Raw genomic sequence first — 22,477 nt, 5'->3', positions numbered from 1 at the left:
CGTGTGTGTGTGTGTGTGCGCGTCTGTGTGTGTGTGCGCGTCTGTGTGTGTGCATATGTCTGGGTGTGTGTGTGTCTGTGTATCTGTGTGTGTCAGTGTGTCTGTGTGTGTGTGTCTCTGTATGTGTGTGTGTGTGTGTGTATGTCTGTGTGTGTCAGTGTGTCTGTGTGTATGTGTGTCTGTGTGTCTGTGCATGTGTCTGTGTGCATGTGTGTGTGCATATGTCTGTGTGTGTCTCTGTGTGTGCATGTGTGCCTGTGTGTCTGTGTGTGTCTCTGTGTGTGTGTGCGTGTCTGTGTATCTCTGTGTGTGTCAGTGTGTATGTGTGTCTGTGCATGTGTCTGTGTGTGCATGTGTGTGCGTATGTCTGTGTGTGTCTCTGTGTGTGCATGTGTGTCTGTGTGTCTCTGTGTGTCTCTGTATGTGTGTGCGTGTCTGTGTATGTCTGTGTGTGTGTCAGTGTGTCTGTGTGTGCGTGTGTGTGCATATGTCTGTGTGTGTCTCTGTGTGCATGTGTGTCTGTGTGTCTCTGTGTGTGTGCGTGTCTGTGTATGTCTCTGTGTGTGTCAGTGTGTCTGTGTGTGTCTGTGTGTCTGTGTGTCTGTGTGTGCATGTGTGTGCGTATGTCTGTGTGTGTCTGTGTGTGCATATGTGTGCGTGTGTGTCTTTGTGTGTCTGTGTGTGTCTGTGTATCTCTGTGTGTGTCTGTGTATGTGTGTGTGTCAGTGTGTGTGTGTCTGTGTGTCTCTATGTGTGTGTCTCTCTGTGTCTCTGTGTATGTGTCTCTGTATGTGTGTATGTGTGTCTATGTGTGTGTATGTGTGTGTGTGTGTATGTGTGTGTGTGTGTGTGTGAGAAGGGGGTCTTTCTGGCCTCCAGTGACATCACTGGCATTTTGACCCGGCCCAGCTCCTGGGATGCCCAGCCAGGAAAGGCCTCCTCAGTTCCAGTCTAGCAGAAGCCCAGGAAAACAGAAACCCCTGCTCCCTCTACACCGGGTTCCCTAATAGCGGTTCTGTAGTCCATTCAGATGATGGAACCCAAAGGTTAAAGTCCGACAGACTTTTTGCATTGTTTTTTTACTCGCTTTGATTTCTACTTTTCTTTTTTCTTCTCAAGGAACTGGTCAATAAACAGCCAGTTTAACTCTGGATGCTGAGTGTCCTGTTTGGACCTATCTGGTTGAATGGCAGGAAGTATTTGAATTTCCTCCAAACTCTGATTTAGAATCACAGAAACAAAACAAAACAAAAGCTAAAGGATATTTTAACCATCTCATTTTGCAGATAAACAGAGGCATATTAAGATTGTGAGAAGAATAGAGAACCTACAGACAGAAGACTTGGTTTTACCATCAGATTCTTCTACTTTACTAGCCATGTAAACTTGGGCACCTCACTTTACTTCTCATTTGTAAGATGAGGATGATAATAGTAGAGAGTCACTACTTCAAAGGGTGATTTTTTTTAAAGTGTTTTATAAAACTATAAAGGGTTCTATAAATGTGAACAACCATAGTTATGAAGAAATTAAGAAAGGGAAAGGTTAAATGATTTACCATTAGTCAGAATTAATGAAAGACTTAAGCCTAGAACCTATGTTTCTTGCCTGATATCTATGTATAAGATAGATATTTAAATATAGATACAGATGTTATTTTTCAGTCCTAACCAACTCTTCCTCGTTCCATTTGAGGTTTTCTTAGCAAAGGAATTGGAATAGTTTGTCATTTTCCTCTCCATCTCATTTTACAGTTAAGAAAACTGAAGCAGGGCGGCTAGGCAGCACAATGGATAGAGCACCAGCCCTGGAGTCAGGAGTACCTGAGTTCAAATCCAGCCTCAGACACTTAATAATTACTCAGCTGTGTGGCCTTGGACAAGCCACTTAACCCCACTGCCTTGCAAAAACCTAAAAAGAAGGATTAAAACAAAAGAAAAGAAAACTGAAGCAAATGGAAATGAGTCACAGATTTGAACTCAGGAAGATGAGTCTTCTTGAATTCAAGCCCAACACTTTATCCACTGCACCAGCTATAGAGAAAAAGATGTAGACATATCAGAGCTCTTGCCAATCTCTTCAATAATCTATTTCAAAGACCCCCAAATGGCTATTAGATAGATTTCTAGACTTGTTAGAAAGACATAGATTCAGGGGTGGCTAGGTGGCATAGTGGATAGAGCATGCGTCCTGGAGTCAAGAGTACCTAAGTTCAAATCCAGCCTCAGACACTTAGTAATTACCTAGCTGTGTGGCCTTGGGCAAGCCACTTAACCCCATTTGCCTTGCAAAAAAAAAAAAGACCTAGGTTCAATTCCTACCTCATACCACATGGCTCTGTGATCTTAGATAAATAATTTAAACTCTCCGAGTCTTACTTTCCTCTTCTGTAAACTGGAAATAATATTAATTGTAATATCTATTCCACAGAGTTGTTGTAAAGCTCAAATGGAATTATACATATATACATATATATTATATATACACACACATACACACACACACACACACACACATACATTAAAGTGCTTCATAAACTTAAGGTACTCTAGAAATATTTTACTTTCAAATATATGCATCTGAGATGGGTTATTGAATTAGTCATTTGTAAAGTATAACATTCTAAGGTTATAAAACTATCAGCAAGATCTGAAGCAAGTCAAGCAAGAATAATGCTTTATCCACAAAAACAAAAAGAAACTTGAAATATTACTGTCAATGTCATACCTATATAGAAATCAGAAGGAAAGTAATGTGTTTTGGTATATCAGCTGTTTCTACTTGGACAAATCTTTACCAGTCATCACCAGTCGATTTTTTTATTAAAGATTTTATTTTTGAATTTTACAATTTTTTCCCTAATCTTACTTCCCTTCCCCCACAGAAGGCAATTTGCCAGTATACATTGATCCAAATTGAAGGTGATAAGAGAGAAATCACATCCTTAAGGAAGAAACATAAAGTAAAAGAGATAAGATATCAAGATCAGACAATAAGATATCAGTTATTTTTCTAAATTAAAGGGAATGGTCCTTGGTCTTTGTTCAAACTCCACAGTTCTTTCTCTGGATACAGATGGTATTCTCCATTGCAGACAGCCCCAAATTGACCCTGGTTGTTGTACTGATGGAATGAGCAAGTCCATCAAGGTTGATCATCACCCCCATGTTGCGACTAGGGCATCACCAGTCAGTTTTGATGTTTAGTTGTACCCAACTAATTGTATTCCATTTGATGTTTTCTTGGCAAATGAGAAAACTGAGGCAAATAGCATGAATTGACTTGCCCAGAGTCTCAGAGCTAGTAAGTATCTGAGGACAGATTTAAATTCAGGTCTCACTGACTCTAGGCTTAGCACTCTATATCTAGACATCCATTAAATATTCTTATATTGCAGTTTTATTGAAAGAATTGGAACAATGGATAAAGTACTGGACTTAGAAACAGGAATATTCATGTTATGAGTTCAAATATGAACCCATGCAAGCTTCTTCACCCTTTTTGCCTCGGTTTCTTCATCAATAAAGTGAATTGGAGAAGAAAATGGCAAACCACTCAGTGTCTTCATTAAGGAAACCCAAAAAAGGTTATAAAGAGTCAGAAAGAACTGACAAAAATGAGTGAACAATCAAATAAAGAAATTATTTTTAATTAATTAATTAATCTATGTCTGAAAGAAGATTGCCCTGTAGTAGAAAAAAGTAAATAGTAAATATAAACATAAAATAACCAAATATAAGGAAGGGGCACACTAACAGTAGAGAAATCAAAAGATTGGGCCACTGTTTCTCCAGCTGCTACTGCATGCCCTCCCCAAACTACCTTGTAATTTTGTATTTTATCTCTACATTTTATATTTACCTGTTATTTCCCTTAATGAATATTGGTGCATATTTGCTTTGGCACCCTGGACAAGTCACTCATGCTTCTAGTGCCCCCAATAACTTTGTAAACATATCTAGTTGAGTTAACTGCTGCTGATCTACATTGGTAAAAGGATTTTCCTCACTGGGAGTTCCCCATCAAATCCAAATTCCTAGACCCTTCACTCCATCACCCCCCCCCCCAATCCACAAATGAGATTAGCTTTTTCAGAGTATGCCAAATGTTGTATTCAAACATTTTTTTGACAAGTAAGTGAAAGTGAGGAGTCAAATTATAATACTAAGGTTCTACATCTGGATGACTTGAAGGATTCCTCAGTAATGTTGAAGTCAGAAAAGAGGTGTTTGAAAAGAAAGATAATGAAAATGTTGAGTTTGAGGATGCCTGTGAGACATCCATTTCATGATGGAGCCCACACTAAAGGTAGCTAAACATATAGATCTGGGAGCCATCTTCATACAGACAACAATTGAACCCAAGAGAGTGAATGAGGTCACCAAAAAAATAGTGTAAAGGGAGAAGGTCCAGGACAGACCTTGGGGGCTGGGGGGTGGGGTACATACATATGGGTACATACACACATATGGGTGTGACATAAATGATGAAAAGGCAAAGCAGTCTAAGAAGGTGACAGGCAGCAAGAGAACTAAGAGAACAGTGCCATTTAAAAATCTTCAAAACAAAAGGCATTGGAGGAAAACAAATGGACCAATGGACCAAATGCTCTAGAGGATAAGGAAAATGAAATTTCAGAAAAGTTCATTTACTTAGTGATTAGGAGATGAATGATAATTTTAGTTAGAATTGTGTCAGTTTAGTGATGTTAGGAGAAGGCATATTTCAGGCAAATAATAAGAGCACGAGGAGAGGAAATGAAGGCAACCTGGAATAAATGATTTTTTCCAAGGAGTATAATTAAAAAGGGAGGAAAAATACAGGATCATAGTGGGAATGATGGGATATAGTGAGAATTTTTTAGAGATGGGAAAGACTTGGGCATATTTGTTGGTAGCAGGATAGAAATTGAAAATTAGAGTGAGTGAGGATGATTGATGGAAAAGTTAGAGAGTATGGGATAAAGGGTAAGGTGCAAATTGAAAAAATAATCTGATTGAGAAGAAACCATATCTTCAGAAAATAGAAGAAAGGGGAAAATATATGAAAATGATGTCAAGGGCTTTTTGAAAAGGAGATGAGGAAGTTCTTACCAAATAGGGGTTCACATTAAAGGGTAAAGGAAAGGTATTGTTTTAGGTTAGCAGAGAGATTTGAAACAGCCACTGCAGAGAATGAGATAGAGAATCAATGTGATTTAAGGTAATACAAATTTATGATGGATCCAGGCTACAGAGTTGTACCTGGAGAGTAAGAAGACATGGGTTTGAGTCATCCTCTGACATATTGGCTATGGGACTCTGAACAAGTAATTCATGCTTTCAGTGCCCCAAATAGCTTTCTAAAACTTTCTAAATGTGTGATATCTGCTGATCTGCTTTGGTAAAGGGATTTTCCTCACAGAGAGTTCTCCACCCCAATCAAATCTAAATTCCTAAGCTCTTCACTTCTCCACAATCAACAAATGAGAATATCTAGCTTTTTCAGGGTATTTCTAATATTCTATTCAGACATTTCCTTGTCATAGTAACTTTTGGCAAATAGACTTCTTATTTTATATATATCACTTGTTATTATCTAGGTCTATTTTCATTTCCTAAATAGTCACAACCACCATAAAAGTTAGATTAAGTAACTATTGTTAAGACTCTAAATGTGGGGATTCCATTGTCCTTGCTTGTGAAAAGAGTTTCTTATAAAAATCTTTGCAAATCTTATCCATTTTCCATAGATTTGTTATCCTCCTTCAAATTTCTCTTTACAATACCATCAGTCAAGCTTTCTTTTTCTATCTACTTTCTCCCTATTTCGTGAGACCATATGGCTCAAAATCTCTGAAGATGTTTTTGCATAAGATTTTACAAATGAGTTTCCATTTAAGTCAGTGTTTCCCTTATCTGTTATATCTCTTTCATAAACAGTTAAATCTTTACTGGCCAAGGAAATTTTTAGACTTCAAGTTTTCTATAATAGCAATTGTTTTTAACTGATTAAATTTCTCTACCAAATTATTAAAATCTATGTCAATGACTTTTCCTTCATTCATTTCCTGTTTTTATTATCAATAACTTTCAAGCAAGTCAAGTTTAAGGTGCTTTCATTGCACATATCTTTTTCTCATTTTCAGTTTTTCTTTTACCTTTGTATTAATTTTAATCTTTGCTCTAACAAATTGATCTGATACACTCAGTTCATTTAACAAATGACTCTCAGAGAGAGAGAATGTTATTTAATACTTACCACGGTTAATACTCTCCCATTCTTTTCTGAAAGTATTGATCATGTAGGCATGAGACTTCTTTGTAATCTACAAGTCTCTGACCTCTTTTTTTCATCAATTCAATTGAATTCAACAGATGTTTTAAGCATGCAGTAATCCATATTTGCCAAATTTTTTTCACCATCCTCATCTATTCTTTATTGAAGTCACCACATATCTAGATATATGAAGTTTTCTGAACTCCCAATTTTGAGATTCTGGGATTCTCTATATGATCTTGGACCTTAGAGAAAGAATAAACCCGTTGATTGAAAAATAGTTTATATTGTATATATATATAATATATATATATGTATATATAAAACAAATATACCTTTGTTCATAAACTAAAGTAGGACTTAAGGGTTATTTCCATGGTTTCTCACACTCCTGCTTCTCAACCACAACTGTGTCAGCAAGCTCTCCTTGAAAAGTGCTGAAAACTTGTTATAAATGGAATCTGTAGTAGCAGGAATCTCAGTTAAGATTCATACTTGGGAGAAATAAAATTTATGCAACTCCAAAGACAGATTAAAAAAAGTTCCCTAGTAGTAGTAGTCTGTACATGCATGACCCAAAATTATTAAAGCAGAGAGACTTCCACATAGCTAGCTAAGTCAAATTCCTCAAACACAAATGTATCACTAGGTTCCCCACTCCTCCTATTCAAACCTTTGTAACTCCTCTCTGTTGCCTCTAGGATGACACAAGTCCTTTAACCTACCATACACATTCTGGTACCCACCTACCTCTCTTGCAGTATTTTATATTACTCCCTTTCCCATACTCTCTGTATCAGTCAAATTGGATTGATAGTTATTCCTCATATATCATTCCATATTCTACCTCCCTGTCTTTTTCAAAAGTGGCCTCTGGTTTCTGAAATACTCTCCTTCCTCACTTCTCCCTCATCACATCTTTGGCTTCCAACAAGGCACAGAGCTTTCATTTGTTTTGCATCAACAATCATGAAAACACAAATACAGAATATAAACTTCTTGAAGACCATCTATAATGAATGCCTACACCTCCTTTCCTCTCACTTTCTTAACTCTTTACCTGTAGTCTGTCTTCATCATTCAACTGAAAATGTTTTGTTGAAAGTTAAAAATTATTTTTGAGAGCCATATCTAATGACCTTTTCTTCATCTTCATATTTTTTTTGAATAACTCTCTTCTCTCTAGATTTTCATGAGACTCCTCTCTCCTTTCAGGTAGAAAGTCTGCCCCTCCTCAATATCTTTTTTTTTTGGCAAGGCAATGGGGTTAAGTGACTTGCCCAAGGTCACACAGCTAGGTAATTATTAAGTGTCTGAGGCTGGATTTGAACTCAAGTCTTCCTGACTCCAAGGCTGGTACTCTATCCACTCGGCCACCTAGCTGCCCCTTTTGAATCTCCTAGGCTGTCAAGTTTTCTCTGACTATATTATTTATGCATTTGCTGTTCTCATCAGTTCCCAAAAATTCAATTATTGTTTCTATGTTGATGATTTGTCAAAAACATTTATCTATCTCTAACATCTGTCCTAACCTCCAGACTCACATCACTTAACTACCTTTTTAGATCTCCACCTGGATGACCTGTAGCTATTTTAAAGTTAGCATGCCCGAAACAATTCATTATCTCCCCTCTGCCCCTCAGTCCTTTCCTCTTTCTTACTTCCTTATTGTTATCAAGGTAACCACTCATTCAGGCTTATAACCTTGATGTCATCTTGTACTCCTACTCTCTCTCATGTCCCCTTATGTATGTCTTCATTTTGGAGAATTGTGCTGACTGTATCCTATGCCTAGAATTCTCTCACTCTTCTAGCTTCTGTCACTGTCTTCTAGCTTCCTTCAAGTTCAAGTTAAAATCTCACCTTCTACAAGAAGACTCTTCCAATATCATTTAATTCCAAGAGGGCTTTTCCTTTGTTGATTATTTCTAAGAAATCTTGTGAATATCTTCTTTGTACATAATTGATTGAATGTCTTCTTCTTGAAATGAAGAACTATTTTTTTTGCCTTTGTTGTATCCTCAGTGTTAGAGTACCTAGAGTGTAGATGCTTAATTAATGCTTATCGACTTTTATGGTCTAAGAGTATTAACTTTAAGCTTTTCAACCTTATTGAAATTTATTTTATCTTTCTATAATAGAGCGGAAGGCACCATTATAAAAGAAATTATTAAATACCTCTATGAACACTCATGTCTCATTGTAAAAAAACAAATTAAACAAATTCCTTGTTTTCTCTGAAAATCCCTGTGAATCTCAGCTTTAGCCCTTGGAAATGACTCCTGTGATCTTTAGATTGATCTTCTTTCAGAATAAAAATTCCCAAACTACCAAACTTCCTTTAGCAGAAGAGAAACTGTCCCTTAAAAATGAAAAAAAAAGTTTTTTTTAATTAAAAAGTTTTTGAGGATTAACTGGTTTCTTTTCCGTTAGATCAGAGCTTTCAACAAGTGAATTATACTTGACCTCTAAACCTTGAAGCTTGACTTCATGAATTTCCAAAGATAATAGCCATCCACTTCCTCAGAAGCACCTTTAAATGTTGATATTTCACCCCCTTCTCCAGATAGTACTTCTAATCATATCTCAGACAGAAACCTAGAAATGGACTAACCTGTGAGCTATCTTTTAACCTAGGCTACCAATAAAAAGGAGACTCATCTATTCCAAAAGAAAGCTAATTGCTAATAGGGTTTCTCAACTGGTTGCACTTCTTTGAGACTTCTCAACTGACTCCATTTAGTTCTAACAATAAGTATTTCAATCTCTTCCTAACCCTTTTTCTACTTTGTTTTCCCCAGCGGGGGACGGGGAAGCCTCCAATATAAGCCTGTTGAGGGCAGGAATTTTCTTTTTTCATATTTATATGTCAGTGCTTAGCACCACAAATGCTTATTGACTATTGACAGAAGTCTATGGGGTAAGAGAAAGGAATGCAGTCTACAGCCATATGAAAAGAAAAGTGTTCCAGATCAGTAGTGGCTAGAGAAATAAAAATTAAAGCAATTCTGAGGTTTTCATCTCGTGCTTATAAGACTGAAAAAGTTGATCAAAAAAAAATGACAAACATTGGAGAATCTATCAAGAAACTAGATATATAATACACTATTAGTAGATCTATAAATTGGTCCAGTCATCAAATTACTAGTCATCCTTTGGTATTGAAAAGGATCATGCCAATCAATCAAGTGATTGGTATCATGACTTGCACAATTATGTTTATTATAGTGAAGAGTATGTTGTGCAAGGCATCCTATTTACTTGCCTTTACCATTCCACTCCATGGCCTGATTGATAGGAAACAGAACCATTGGTGATGGTCCAACTGATGCAAGAATCTCTTGTCCTTGGCCTTGAATTGGTTTCTTTTCCTCCTATATCAGCAAGGCATCAGAGGATCACCATCAAGGGGGCAAGGACTAGTATGTGATATTTGTTGGCAGATTGTGACAAACTGATATGTCCTATCCATCCAGAACTATGTACAAGAAAGTAACTAAATCACACCTACCTAGCCTTTGACCCAGTTTTACCACTACTAGCCCTTGTCCCCAGAACAATTTTTTAAAAAAGAGGAAAAGAACCCCTGTGTACAAACAGAGCAGCTCATTCTGTGTTTGGGAAAGCCTGAAAACTAAAGCAGTACCCATCAACTGGGAAATGACTGAACAAAAGATAGTATATAAATGTAGTGGAATTTTATTGTAATATGAAAAGAGTAGATTCACAGAAGTCAGGGAAGAATTGTATGAACTAATGCAGAGTGAAGTAAGAAGAATGAAAAGAAAAATTTATAACAATAATAGTGCAAAGACAAATCACTTTGAAAGACTTAATTTGGATCAAAACAATGATCAATCTCAATTTGAGAAGACTGGGAAAATAAAATGGACTATATCTAAAGTTGATCTGACCTGATATAGTGCATGTAAAGTTGATTTTTTGAACTGGTAAGGTTAACGTTCAACTCTATCAAGAACTTTTGAAAAATCCTACTACCTCATGTTAGCTATATTGTTATCTATCTTTCCCAATTTTGAGTCAGTATAAATTTAGTAAGCGTGCTTTCCATTGTTTTATCTAAATCATTAACAAAAATGTTAAATAGCAGAAATTCAAGCAGATTTCTGGTATAATAATTTATTATTACATATATAAATATTTTGTTTTCCAATTATATACAATAGTAGTTTCTACCAATCATTTTTGTAAGGTTTTGAATTTTACATTTTCCCCTCCTTCCCTTCCCTCTCTCCTCTCCCCAACATAATCTTTGCATTGTTTCCATGATATATATACATTGATCAAAATTGAATGTGTTGAGAGAAAAAAATATATCCTTGAGGAAGAAATAAAATAATAGAGATAGAAAAATTATGTAGTATAGAAAACAACTTTGCACTGATGGAGTGAGCAAGTCTATCAAAGTTGATCATCACCCCATGTTGCTGTTAGGGTGTACAATGTTCTTTTGGTTCTGCTTATCTCGCTCAGTATCAATTCATACAAAATTTTTCAAGCTTCTCTGAAATGATTATTACCTTTTTTAAAAATTCTTTTTTAGGGTTTTTTTTTGCAAGGCAAATGGGGTTAAATGGCTTACCCAAGGCCATACAGCTGGGTAATTATGAAGCGTCTGAGGCTGAATTTGAACTCAGGTACTCCTGACTGCAGGACCGGTGTTCTATTGACTGTACCACCTAGTCACCCCTATGATATAGCACCTTAATAGAGACCTACTGCCTAGGTGACAGGGAACCATTTGTCTATCCTTTGGCTTTGGCTATTCAACCAATTTCACCTAATTGCACTTCCCTGAAGCCCAGAGCTCTCTGTCTTTTCTCAAAGAACAACATGAAAGTCTTTTTCACATGCTTCACAAAAACCTAGGCAGACTATATCTACAATATTTCCCTGATCGTGATCCAACCAGTTAAATAACACTGTCAAAAAAGAAAATAACATTATTCTGTCCTAACTTGTCTTTGATGAAGCCATGCTGTCTCTTTGTGATGACTTCTTTCTTTTTTACATGTTCACTAATCAGCTCTTTAATAATGTACTTTAGAATTTAAATAGACAGTGAAGTAAAGCTTCCCTGGCTTATAGCTTTCAAATGCCATTCTCTTCCCCTTTTTTGAAAGGAGGAAGATTTGTCCTTCACAGATCCTATAATGCTTTCCTAATTCTCTGGTACAAAGTAATATAAATTTTGCTTCACCTATCAAAGGGTACTCCAGTAAGGGGTAAGTTTTTTAAAAAATAGAATTTTGAGATACTAGGCTTTCTTTGCAGATTTGTATGACCTCTGGATGTTCTTAGGGAATTTTCTAAGGGGGTAAATGAAGAAGGCAATTAACAATAGAGGTTTTTGATGAATTGTTATTAATAAGCAAGAAATTCTAGCAAATTGACCATGGCAATAGGGTCTCTCCATCTCAAGAGATACTTTACTCTCCAAAATCACAACCAGTCAATCATTCCAATTCTTCTAAACTAACAGTATCCAACTTTTGCAAAGTAGTAAAAAACACAAAATTACATGACTGCAATTAGCTCAAATCGAGTCCTACTTGTGATATAAGCAATCTTGTGAAAGTGACTTATCCTCCCTGGTTCTCAATTTCTTTTTATCTATAAAAGGAAAGAGTTTTACTAAATGGCCTCTGAGGCCCCTTCAAACTTTAGATCTATGATCTGTAATGTATATAAAATGCTTTGGAAATCTTAAAGCTTTATATACATAGCCCCTGTTTTGCCAGACTGGGAGAAATGCCAAGGAGCCTCAAGATGCTGTGAGTATCTATGGCAACTGAATAGACTTTCCTAGACCTCACAGGACCTGTGAAGGTGACCTTGAAGCTGAGAATTCTGGAAAAAGAGAATAGGAGAGTTCTTCCTATCCTAAACCCAAGGATGTGATGCAGACTGCTACTGCATATGATGGTGATTGGAGTCAGGTGACTAAATTAGAGACACTACCAAGAGTAGAACTATGAGAAAAGAGAAGCCACTGAATCATACAGATGCAGACTGATAACAATAGACACACCAAATCTGATCTGAAGGCCAAGTGCCTAACTGGAAAGGCAGATTGAGGGGTATTTGCTGAGAGAAAAAGAGAGAAGATGAGAGAGAGAGAGAGAGAGAGAGAGAGAGAGAGAGAGAGAGAGAGAGGTCTTTATAGAAGTTTTGTCATATAACTAGATATTCTTCTAGTGAAGGCTAGCGAGGGGACCAAGTCATGGTATCTTATAGGGTAGAGCACAGAGAATAAGAAAAAGAAGTGGAGATAAGAAATTAGGTCCCCCCAAAGTCAGTTCTGCATAGTTATACATGTATAATCTATATTAGACTACTCACATCAAAGGGAGAGGGAAGGGAAGGAGGAAGAAAAATGTGGAACTCAAAATCTTACAAAAAATTGAATATTGAAAATTATCTTTGTATGTAATTGAAAAAATAAAGTGGTTTTTAAAAAAAAATCAGTTATTGTTGGACCTGTGTCCTAGTACTTTCAGTGAATATTTATAATTCTGTGGTCTGGGGACAATCTGGAGAGTAAAATCTTTCAGTGCTTTCTTTCAATTTTTCTCAGCAATTTATACTGAGTGATGTTATTTGGGAAAATTTATATTTGCCTTTGGACTAACTCTCATGTAAAGAGTCTAGATTCATTTGGAAACTACCAAAAATAGAGGTCTTCCTTGCCTTGAAAAAGGACTTCTTTTGCAAGGTATCCGTGATCACAGGAATGGAGGTTTTACAGAGATGGATGTTGCTATCAAGGATGGTGGTCCTCAGTGCAGCATAGAACTTATCCAAAGATTTCAAGGACAGGACAGCCTAAAAATCAGAGACAACTAGTCTCTACTAACAAAAACATTTTGTAGATAGCTAGAGATACGAAGAACACATTTTTTTAATATAATTTTTTTTCAATTCCATGTAGAGATAGTTTTCAACATTTTTAAAAATAAGATTTTGAGTTTACAAATATTTAATTGTCTATTATGGTGCTGTCCATCCATCCTATGACTCTGGAGGAGAAAATTATCCTTCACAGTAATAGGGAAATTCAGAAAAAGTTTGAGTTTTCAGAGAAAGACAAGTTGTGTTTTAGACACATCAAATTTGAGATGTCTATGAGACCTCCAGTTTGGGATTTACAATGGGCAGTTAGTGATTTGGGAGAATAGCTCAAGAGGCTATTGAGTTATCTTCATTGAGATGATAAACCCATCAAAGATGATGTGGTCACCCAATAAGAGGTGAGAGTTCCTTGAAGACAAAGTCTGTTTCATGTTTTTCTTTGTAATTCTTGTGCATTGACACATATATTATCGGTATTTAATAAATGCTTGTTGAATTCAATTGGGAATGGATTTTTTGGATCATAGACTTCAAGCTGAAGAGTTTAGTCCAATTCATTTTACAGATGAAGAAACTGAGGCTAAATGAGGTTCAGTGACTTGATCAAGATTAGAGGCAGAATTGAAACCAAGTCCTCTGATTACAGGGTCTGTGCTCTTTCCACATTGTATCATGCTGCCTCTTGTGACTAATTGGCATCCAGCCTTGAGTTACACATCTATTTCATGATGTTAGACAACTTCTCACACACATAAGTCACAAGCATTTGGACTTATGGATATATTCAAAAGATGCTTTGAATGAATGTTAGAACTTCATAGCAATGTTGGTATCCATCTTTCATCTTCAAAGAGGACCATTGACATCATGGATTGATGTGACTTGTGTGTGAAGTGGATTTAAGTGAGGCAGAGTTGTACTCTTTCTTCCAGAATCACTGAAGTCCAGTGGCAAGACAAAAGGACAACTGATGATGGTCTGGGATGACCTTGGTATCTTAGATGTCTAACCAAGCTCTAATCCCTCCATAGCAACTACTTCAACTGCCTTCATGACCTTTGGAACAAATTGTTCTCATCCAGCCAGGGGAAGTCTTCAAAACTGTTAATTATTAATGATGGAAAATTGTTAATACCAATTGTAAATAGTCATTACCAAGTATGAACTACCTGAACCATTTGGTTATCGTGATAATCAAAATTTCATTAATATCCTTACATTCCTACCTTTACAATAATAAGATTAGGTTGAGGTGAACCACACTGCAGACCTCCACTCCCCCCCCCACCAGGGATGTTGCTTTGAGGGGAACCCAGTTCAAGCTAGATCTCAGCTTCTAGTGTTCTTGACCCATTCCTTTAGAATTCATGACATGAAGTGGCTTTCCTTGCTCTTATTACCAAGGTCCACTTGGGTCTCAAGACCAAGCCTTGCTACCTCATACTGTGTTCTCCCCATGTCCTCCTAAAATTATAAAAAAAAAGTCAGGGGTCTTTTTAGTTGGGAAAATCTATTGAACATTTCCCAAGGGAATAAGTTTGCTGCCTTTTTATTTCAATTAAAGATACTTTCTTCCTCAACTCATAGCTCTGATTTCAGGACTTGACAGGGTGATATTCTTTTAAGTTATTGACTTGTTTGAGACCTTTCAGTTGCCCTTAACCTGAAGAGATAGGTGTGATTACTGTGCATGTTACAGTTTCTTAGACCCACAGATGAGAGTTGGATGAAAGTGGACACCAACAGTAAATGAGAAGCCCTGAAAAGAACTTGGCAAGCTTTCACACCATGAGTACTAGCCCTCCCTGAACACCCAATTCATCCCAGTTTCATAGGAATATATAGGTATATGTAGTATATGTAATATTGGTATATGTAGTAATTCTGAGAGAGAAGTGAAGAGAGAGTTCTAGGTGACACAGGATAAAAGAGGTAGTCCAGAAATCAGGAAGACCTGAGTTCATATCCTTCCTTGTACACTTGCTGGCTATATGACTGTGGGAAAGTCACCTAATCTCTGAATTTCTCAGTTTGCTTATTTGTAAAATTTATATAATATCAGTCTCCTAAGGTTGTTATGAGAATAAAATATTATATTTGTAAAGTGTTTTTACAAATTTCTGAATCTTTAACAGTCTGAAATTTACTAAAGTCAATTTGCATGGGCTTCCAGTATAGATAGTCTCAGGGTGATCCCCCCAAAATAGTAATTCATTTGTTATTGTTAGCAACTGTGTACCCTCCCCTCCATTGATCAATCAAGGGTCAATCAAAGAATAAAGGAATTTCTGCTCTGCTATACTATATATTTGCTGCAGGGCTAAGCATAGTACATATTACTTGTCTGTGATGGAATCTGTCCACTATAATCCACACATACCACTCTTGGGCAATCCTTTTTCTAGGTTATATGGATACACCCACTAGGTCTATTTTGGAGATGTTCCAGTGGCACAAACATTGTCTGCTCTGTCAATACAGTCTGCAGGCCTAGAAATGCACCAGAAGGCATCTTCATAGAGACTGGAAGTATGAGAAGATACCTAACATGTGGGAATCCACAGGTGTAACACATTGATCATATTTTCAACTTTTTCAATGTATCAACCATTTTTTCTTCTCTAAAAGTATTATTTATCATATGAGATGGTAGAGGGTGGGAGGGGATACACAGTATAATTTGATTATGTAAGAAACAAAAATTATCAACAATAGTAGTTATTAAAAAATAGAGAATAGAAGTTCCATTAGTGAAAATAAAAGACCAAAACCAATTAGAAAAATTGCCGGTGTCCTGGCCTTCCTTGGCTATTGTTACATTTTACTTAGGATCATTTGGCATCACCCAATACTTACATCTCCAAACACAAATTATGATTATCCAGGGCCTAGAAATTTCTGGTATTTCATATTTCCTAACTCAAATCTGAACATCCTTGAGGATTTCCAGAATATTACCTAATTTGGTCGATATGAGATAAGGGAGAATTGAATTATAAGGGAGTCCTTGAATTATAAGTGGCAAGAAGCCACTTATATTAGTTAAAAGGATAGTCCTAAAGACTGAACATTGAAATAGTTGGAGGATTATGTGACTTGTTATTTGTTAATCCCTTTTACCTAGAAAAGGCTTTTGGAGAAGCTTTCATTCTGAGAAACACCAAGAAACTTACCCAGGAGGAAAGGGAGAAAAGTGAGAAGGGTGGATGATGGGGTGTAGCTTTAAGAGGAGTGGATAATTTTAAAGTAAGAATCAAGAAAATTATCAGAATTAGTTGTGGCTGCTAACTAGAAGGGATAGAGGAGCCCAGTTGGCTCTATGCTTCAGAAACGTACATCTAAACTCTACTAAATTCAATAAATATTTCAGCCAACTCTCCCTTGCCTTCAGGAATGGGGTACTGTGTAGAGGTCAACTTGTGTTCTTATGAGAAGTTTTCCTGTAGCACATAAAAGATTGGGGAGAACAACTGAAAGAAAGGTTCTCAGAAGCTTCTGGTAGCAACTGTGGTGGTCTTGGATTTCCCTTGTCTTCCTACTTTTTTCTATATGTGTGGCCCTTATTTCTGTGCCTTTTGGAAAATAAGACAACCAGATGCTTATTTGCCATCTGTGTTATACTGGGGAACTTGTGTGGTCTTCGGTTGGGTACTATACAGTATGAAACAGCTTACACAGAGTTTACCAAGTGGGAATTGGGTGCTGATGACATGTATCTGAAAGACCTTAGATGCCCAACATCCCACTTCTATAGGAAACTGTGGAGAGATAGGTATATTTGTAGCTAACCATACTATCTGTTATTTCAGAAGACATTTTCTTAGTTGTTGGACATTTCTCCAACAAAATAACTTTAGTTCTCTGTATATTAATAGGTTTAAAGTATTTGTGCCACATACTTGGCCCTACAGTTTAATTTTAGCAATATTGTACTTTTTTTTTTAACCAAAGGACCAAACAGAGACATCAGAGAAACATCTGGTCTGATTTCATCAGGGTAGCAGCTAGATTTCTATTTATACATAAGTGCAGCCTTCTCTTTGTAGCTCTCAGCTGTTCCTCATTGCTCAGTATGTTCCCTTTTTTCAACCTTGTCTGTCCCTCATCAAGATAGGATCTTGCACCCTGGGATATGTAAGTAGAAACCAGTTTCATCCCCTCCCCCAAATTAGGTCTCTACTCCCTGGGGGGATCCATGTTTGAAAGAATTCATTTTCCAACTTTCTCAGCTCTTGTTTCAAGAACAAGATAGCGAGATTCAATTGTTTGGGTAGCTGCCATCCACTCTATTTTATCAGAAATGTTTAAAAACATTTTGGGGGCAATGAAGTAGGAAGAAGGTAAGGGGAAGATGAATGGAAATTGAGGCATCAGTTTAGGAAGGTAACATTTCCAATCAGAGTACATGAAAGTAACTCAGGAAAGCTGAGGTTCATTGCCTTTTCCTCATTTGTGGAAAGCTAATAGAGACTTTAGGGTAGAAAAGTGCTGACCATAGGCAATGATTATTGGTATGTCTTTGTATTTTATTATCTCCGACCTAAAATCTGATAGGAAGAGTAATATTTTTTTCTAGCCAATGTTATCACTTCCAATCTTTTTCATTAATTTTTTTCAATGCATTCTTTAGCATGTTGCTTAATTGCTAAAAATCAAAAACAAACCCCCAAAGTTGTATATATAGTTGGAGCATTTCCAACTTAGGTATTTAAAAACAGTTCCACCTCCATTTTTGATTAATTTTAAAAAATCACTACAAATTACCACCACACATAGCCCTCCCTTACAAACAAAAAAATTATGGTGAAGCAAATAAACTCACTCATTGGACATATCTGAAAATGTCTGTTTCCTTCTGTACATTTAATTCATTGCCTTTCTATGAAGAGTTAGAAAACATACACAGAGGAATGGAATCAGACATTTTTGATTAGCGATTATTAATGTTCCATTTATCGCATTCTTTTCTTTTCTCACGTTTTTTCAAAATAAAGAATAGGACAGAGGTAAGGGGAAACTATATGAAGATATGATGCAGGGGCAAATACAATTAACATAAGTATAATATAGAAATAGAAGAGATTTTTCTATTAAGTCTTCACAGGCAATGTCATTTACTAGAGCAGTAAGATAGAATTAGCCTTTTTGGATATCTAGCTCAATTAAAAATCCATTGTTAATGAGAAGAACAATCCTGAAGTACCTTCCTCTCAAGCAAGTGTGAATTTCTCTCCTGCCATATATTTTCAAATTTAATCTTGAAGTAGGTATGCTGAGATTCTATTCGATGTAAGTTCTAAGAAACTTATTTTTCTTGAACAGTAATCAATCAGTACCACTAAAAAGTTTATAATAATGTTGGACAGAACAAAAAATGAATATTCTTCTCCTACGGATCTTTTCTAGATGGGAGCAATCTTGGATTAGAATGGCAAATCATTCCAGTATCTGCCAAGAAAACCCCAAATGGAGTCATGGAGAGTCAGACATGACTTAAGGGAAAAAATGATGAAACCCTAAGTTTTGGCAAGTACAACCAAATTGAATTTGGTTGAGCATATGTCTAGCAAAAGATATCTGTTATATAACCACCTTTTTAGAACTGAAAGAGAGCTCAAAGGTTACCTAGACTTACCTTCTCATTTTACAGATGAGAAAAGTAACTTGTCTAAGTTGGCGAAGTGATCTAAGTAATATAAGTAATCAGTGACAGAGGCTGCATATTCTTGGTAGTCCTTAGACTATGAATCCAGAACCCTTTATACTATATCTCCTCCAAGAACATGGGGAGATTAGTTTTTCAGAAGGTTAGATACATTCAAAAGTATTGAATCCTTTCAAATATGAAATTCACAAAAATGGAAAATTCTCCCTCCTTATCTTCACTTTCTGGGTTACCTTCACACCTCAATTAAAATTCCACAAGAAGGGTGGCTAGGTGGTGCAGTGGCTAGAGCACCAGCCCTGGAGTCAGGAATACCTGAGTTCAAATCCGGCCTCAGACACTTAATAATTACCTAGCTGTGTAGCCTTGGGCAAGCCACTTAACCCCGTTTGCCTTGCAAAAAAAACCCTAAAAAAAAATTTCACAAGAAGTCTTTCCTAGTCCTCCTTAATTTTAGTGCCTTCTGAAGCTACACCAAATTTATTCTGTATCTATCTTTTTTAGTTTGTTTTGTACATAGCTTTTTGCATACTGTCTCCCCCCATTAGATGGTTCTTTCCCTAAGAACAGGGACTGTCTTTTACCTTTCTTTGTAACCCCAACTCTTAAAAAAGTAACTGATATATATTAAGCCATCAACACTAGATAATGTATGAACTAGGAGTTCTTCACCCCAGATCCATGGATAAATTTCAGGAGTCTCTGAACTTGGAGATGGAAAAAAATGGCATCTTTATTTTCACTATCCTCTAACTGAAATTTGACATTTTATTCAATAACTTTAAAACATTATTCTGGGACAAAGTCCATGATACAAAAAAGGTTAAGAACCTCTGTGCTACCCCAAGATACAGTATGGTTGTTAACAGCATTAAGGCAGAATATTCATGCCAATGAAATCATGGATTCTCAAAGCATTGAAGAACAAATAATAAAAAATAGAGTATTCTACATAGTAGAACAGAGTACTTTATCAATATTTTCAACCTTATCTTCAACTTAACCCCTCTTCTCTCTACCTACTTTTTAAACTATATCTTAATCAGGAAATAAAATTATTGTTTATCCCTTTTCTGACATATGTAATTCTATTTATTTATTCTATTTTATAGTGTGGCATAAGAAATTAAATGGGAATTTGGGGAGCATTTTGCAGAACTTCAGATGACATGCAAAGGTCACCAGATGATATATAAAAAGTTTTGAAACTCAGAAATGCATGAAATATATGAATAGCATTGTATAAATATCAACATATTTAATACATTTGTCAAAATTCAGATGAACTTCTTTTCCTGCCTACACTTTGGTGAAGAAACAAACAATGGAGACCAAGTGTCAGATAGCAGAGAGGAGAGGAAGCTAAGGTACTAGGATAGAAGATACATGATTAACCTATTTCTGAATCACAGTCAGGTTGGGTAGTGTAGAGTCACTTTAAAGAAACTTGGCATGGGGCGGCTAGGTGGCGCAGTGGATAAAGCACCGGCCTAGGAGTCAGGAGTACCTGGGTTCAAATCCGATGTCAGACACTTAATGATTACCTAGTTGTGTGGCCTTGGGCAAGCCACTTAACCCCATTTGCCTTGCAAAAAACCTAAAAAAAAAAAAAGAAACTTGGCACATTCATTTTGTTTTCAAGGATGTTCATTCTGATCAATTCCAATCTTGTTTTCATCACAGAATTTCCAAGCTGGAAAGGATTTATAGGTTACCTAATTCAACATATTCGTACATGTGTGCATATATGCAAACACATGTGTATGCATATGATTGTATGTGTGCTAGACATGTATAGTATATTAATGTGTTCATATGTGTGTATGTTCCTGCCAGTGTATGCATACATCCACATTTTAGATAGATAGATAGATAGATAGATAGATAGATAGATAGATAGAAGAATACAAAGACATATTGGCAGCTCTGGAAGACCTGGGCTATCAGAATAGGTCTCATGTAGAAAGTGGTTCTTGAAGTGACTCTTGAAGAGGGAATTCTAAGACTCAGCTCCTATGGCAAACCTTTTCCATACCACCAAACTCATTTCTGGGGTGATACCCTATCTGGCATGTTGTATTCATTTTCCAGGACCATTGTTGCAAACCAGCTCATCTTCAGGAACAGCCCTCTTCAGGGCTCTGTCCAAACATAGGACACCCCCCCCCCCCCCCCCCCCCCCCCCCCCGGCTTGGAGCTGAGTGGAAGGGACAGTAGAAGTCATCTAGCCCAACCACCTCATGATAGAAAAGAAGTAAAGGGACACACCCAACCTCACCCGGTGGCAATATCAGGATTTGAAACCAGATCCTTTGACTCTAGAACCCATGATCTTTTTGCTATCTTACAATGACTTATTCTACCTCTATTTTTCCTCCTCTGGATTTTTTTTCCCCTTTCTTTGGACTTGGTGTCTCTTTCTGTCTCTCCCAAACTATTTCTCTTTTCTCAAGCTTCAGTGTTTCAGCCACACTAGAAACAAACAGAAGAAGAAGGTATATTTCTTACTTGTTTCCCTGGAAACAACTCATAACAAAAGAGGCTGAAGAATGAACGGTATGTTATGATTCAAGACTTAAAGTATTTAGACACAAGGGGTATGTTTTACACATGCTTTTTGGTTGTAATCATCTACTTATTGGTCATCTGGACTCCGATCTCTTTCCTATTCAATTCCTTATACAACTATGTGTTTCTTCTACATAGCCCTCAATTTCACAGTATTCTTGCACCGGCACCCCCCCACACCCCCCCCCCCCCCAAGCCTGAAATGCCCTTCTTACTTTCTCATAGAATTCCGTACTTCATGTAAAATGCTACTCAGAAATAAAAAATGTATTTACTTTATATGTGGAGATAATGAAGGTTAAGTGACTTGATCAGGGTCACATAGCTAGTGAATGTCTGAGGTCAGATTTGAGCTCAACTCCTGAATCCAGTGCTCTTTCTAACTGGGTCACTGTTTTTATTAATTGCTCTTTGAACAACTCATTATTTAGGATTTCATTGTTAAATCTCCACCTGGGTCAGTAACTTGGGATTATATTTTTTCAGCTGATTATGATTTTTATAGTGTTATACTTTTTTAATGATATGTTTTCATTTTTAAAATACATTTTTAAAGTCTCTGTGCCCTAAAACAGTCTGCTTTTGTAAAAGTTTCATTTGGGGCCAAGAAATATACAAATTCTTAAGTAGTTTTATTTAGAAGATGTCATATCTTTTATTTCTGATTTTCCTTCTCCTAGGACAGGATTAGTGATCTCTTTAAGAACTAGATCCACACAGATTACAACTATTGTAGTGTCTTCATATTTCTCTTCTTTGAGTGTTCTTCAATGAGAATCACCTCCCACAAATGAAATGAAATTTCCCTCTCTCTATTTTAATATCTTCCTTTACCTCCACATCTATTCTCTTGTAAGATCTTTCTAAGACTTTACAGGAGTTATTTTCCCTTCAGTGTTAATCTTTGATTTGATCAGGATATATTACATATTTCTCCTCAAATGATTTCTTCTCCTTTCTCTTTTTATCCCCCCACTTTCTTTAATTTGGTCCCACAAAAGCAAACAAACCAAAACCAAAACCAGAGTTAATTTGCCTATAGGCCAGGTATTGTGAGGTTTAGCCCATGAGATTTCAGACATGTTTCTTTACTATCACTTTTTCTTTTTGACT

At 36.5% G+C, this 22,477-nt stretch overlaps 1 long non-coding RNA gene across 1 annotated transcript in view; it reads right to left on the bottom strand.

Annotated features, from left to right (window-relative positions):
• Positions 1–2,625: 2,625 nt before the first annotated feature.
• Positions 2,626–22,477, bottom strand: part of LOC141512831 (uncharacterized) — a 49,006-nt gene continuing 29,154 nt past the window's right edge. The window contains exon 3 of the long non-coding RNA XR_012475604.1: positions 2,626–14,232. This is a non-coding gene — a long non-coding RNA (uncharacterized LOC141512831). The remainder of the gene's footprint in view (positions 14,233–22,477) is intronic.

Source organism: Macrotis lagotis, chromosome 2 (assembly GCF_037893015.1).
Source record: "Macrotis lagotis isolate mMagLag1 chromosome 2, bilby.v1.9.chrom.fasta, whole genome shotgun sequence".
NCBI classification, from domain to species: Eukaryota; Metazoa; Chordata; class Mammalia; order Peramelemorphia; family Peramelidae; genus Macrotis; species Macrotis lagotis.
Note: the sequence above shows the minus strand (reverse complement) of the source record. Positions and strands in the feature narration are given on the sequence as shown.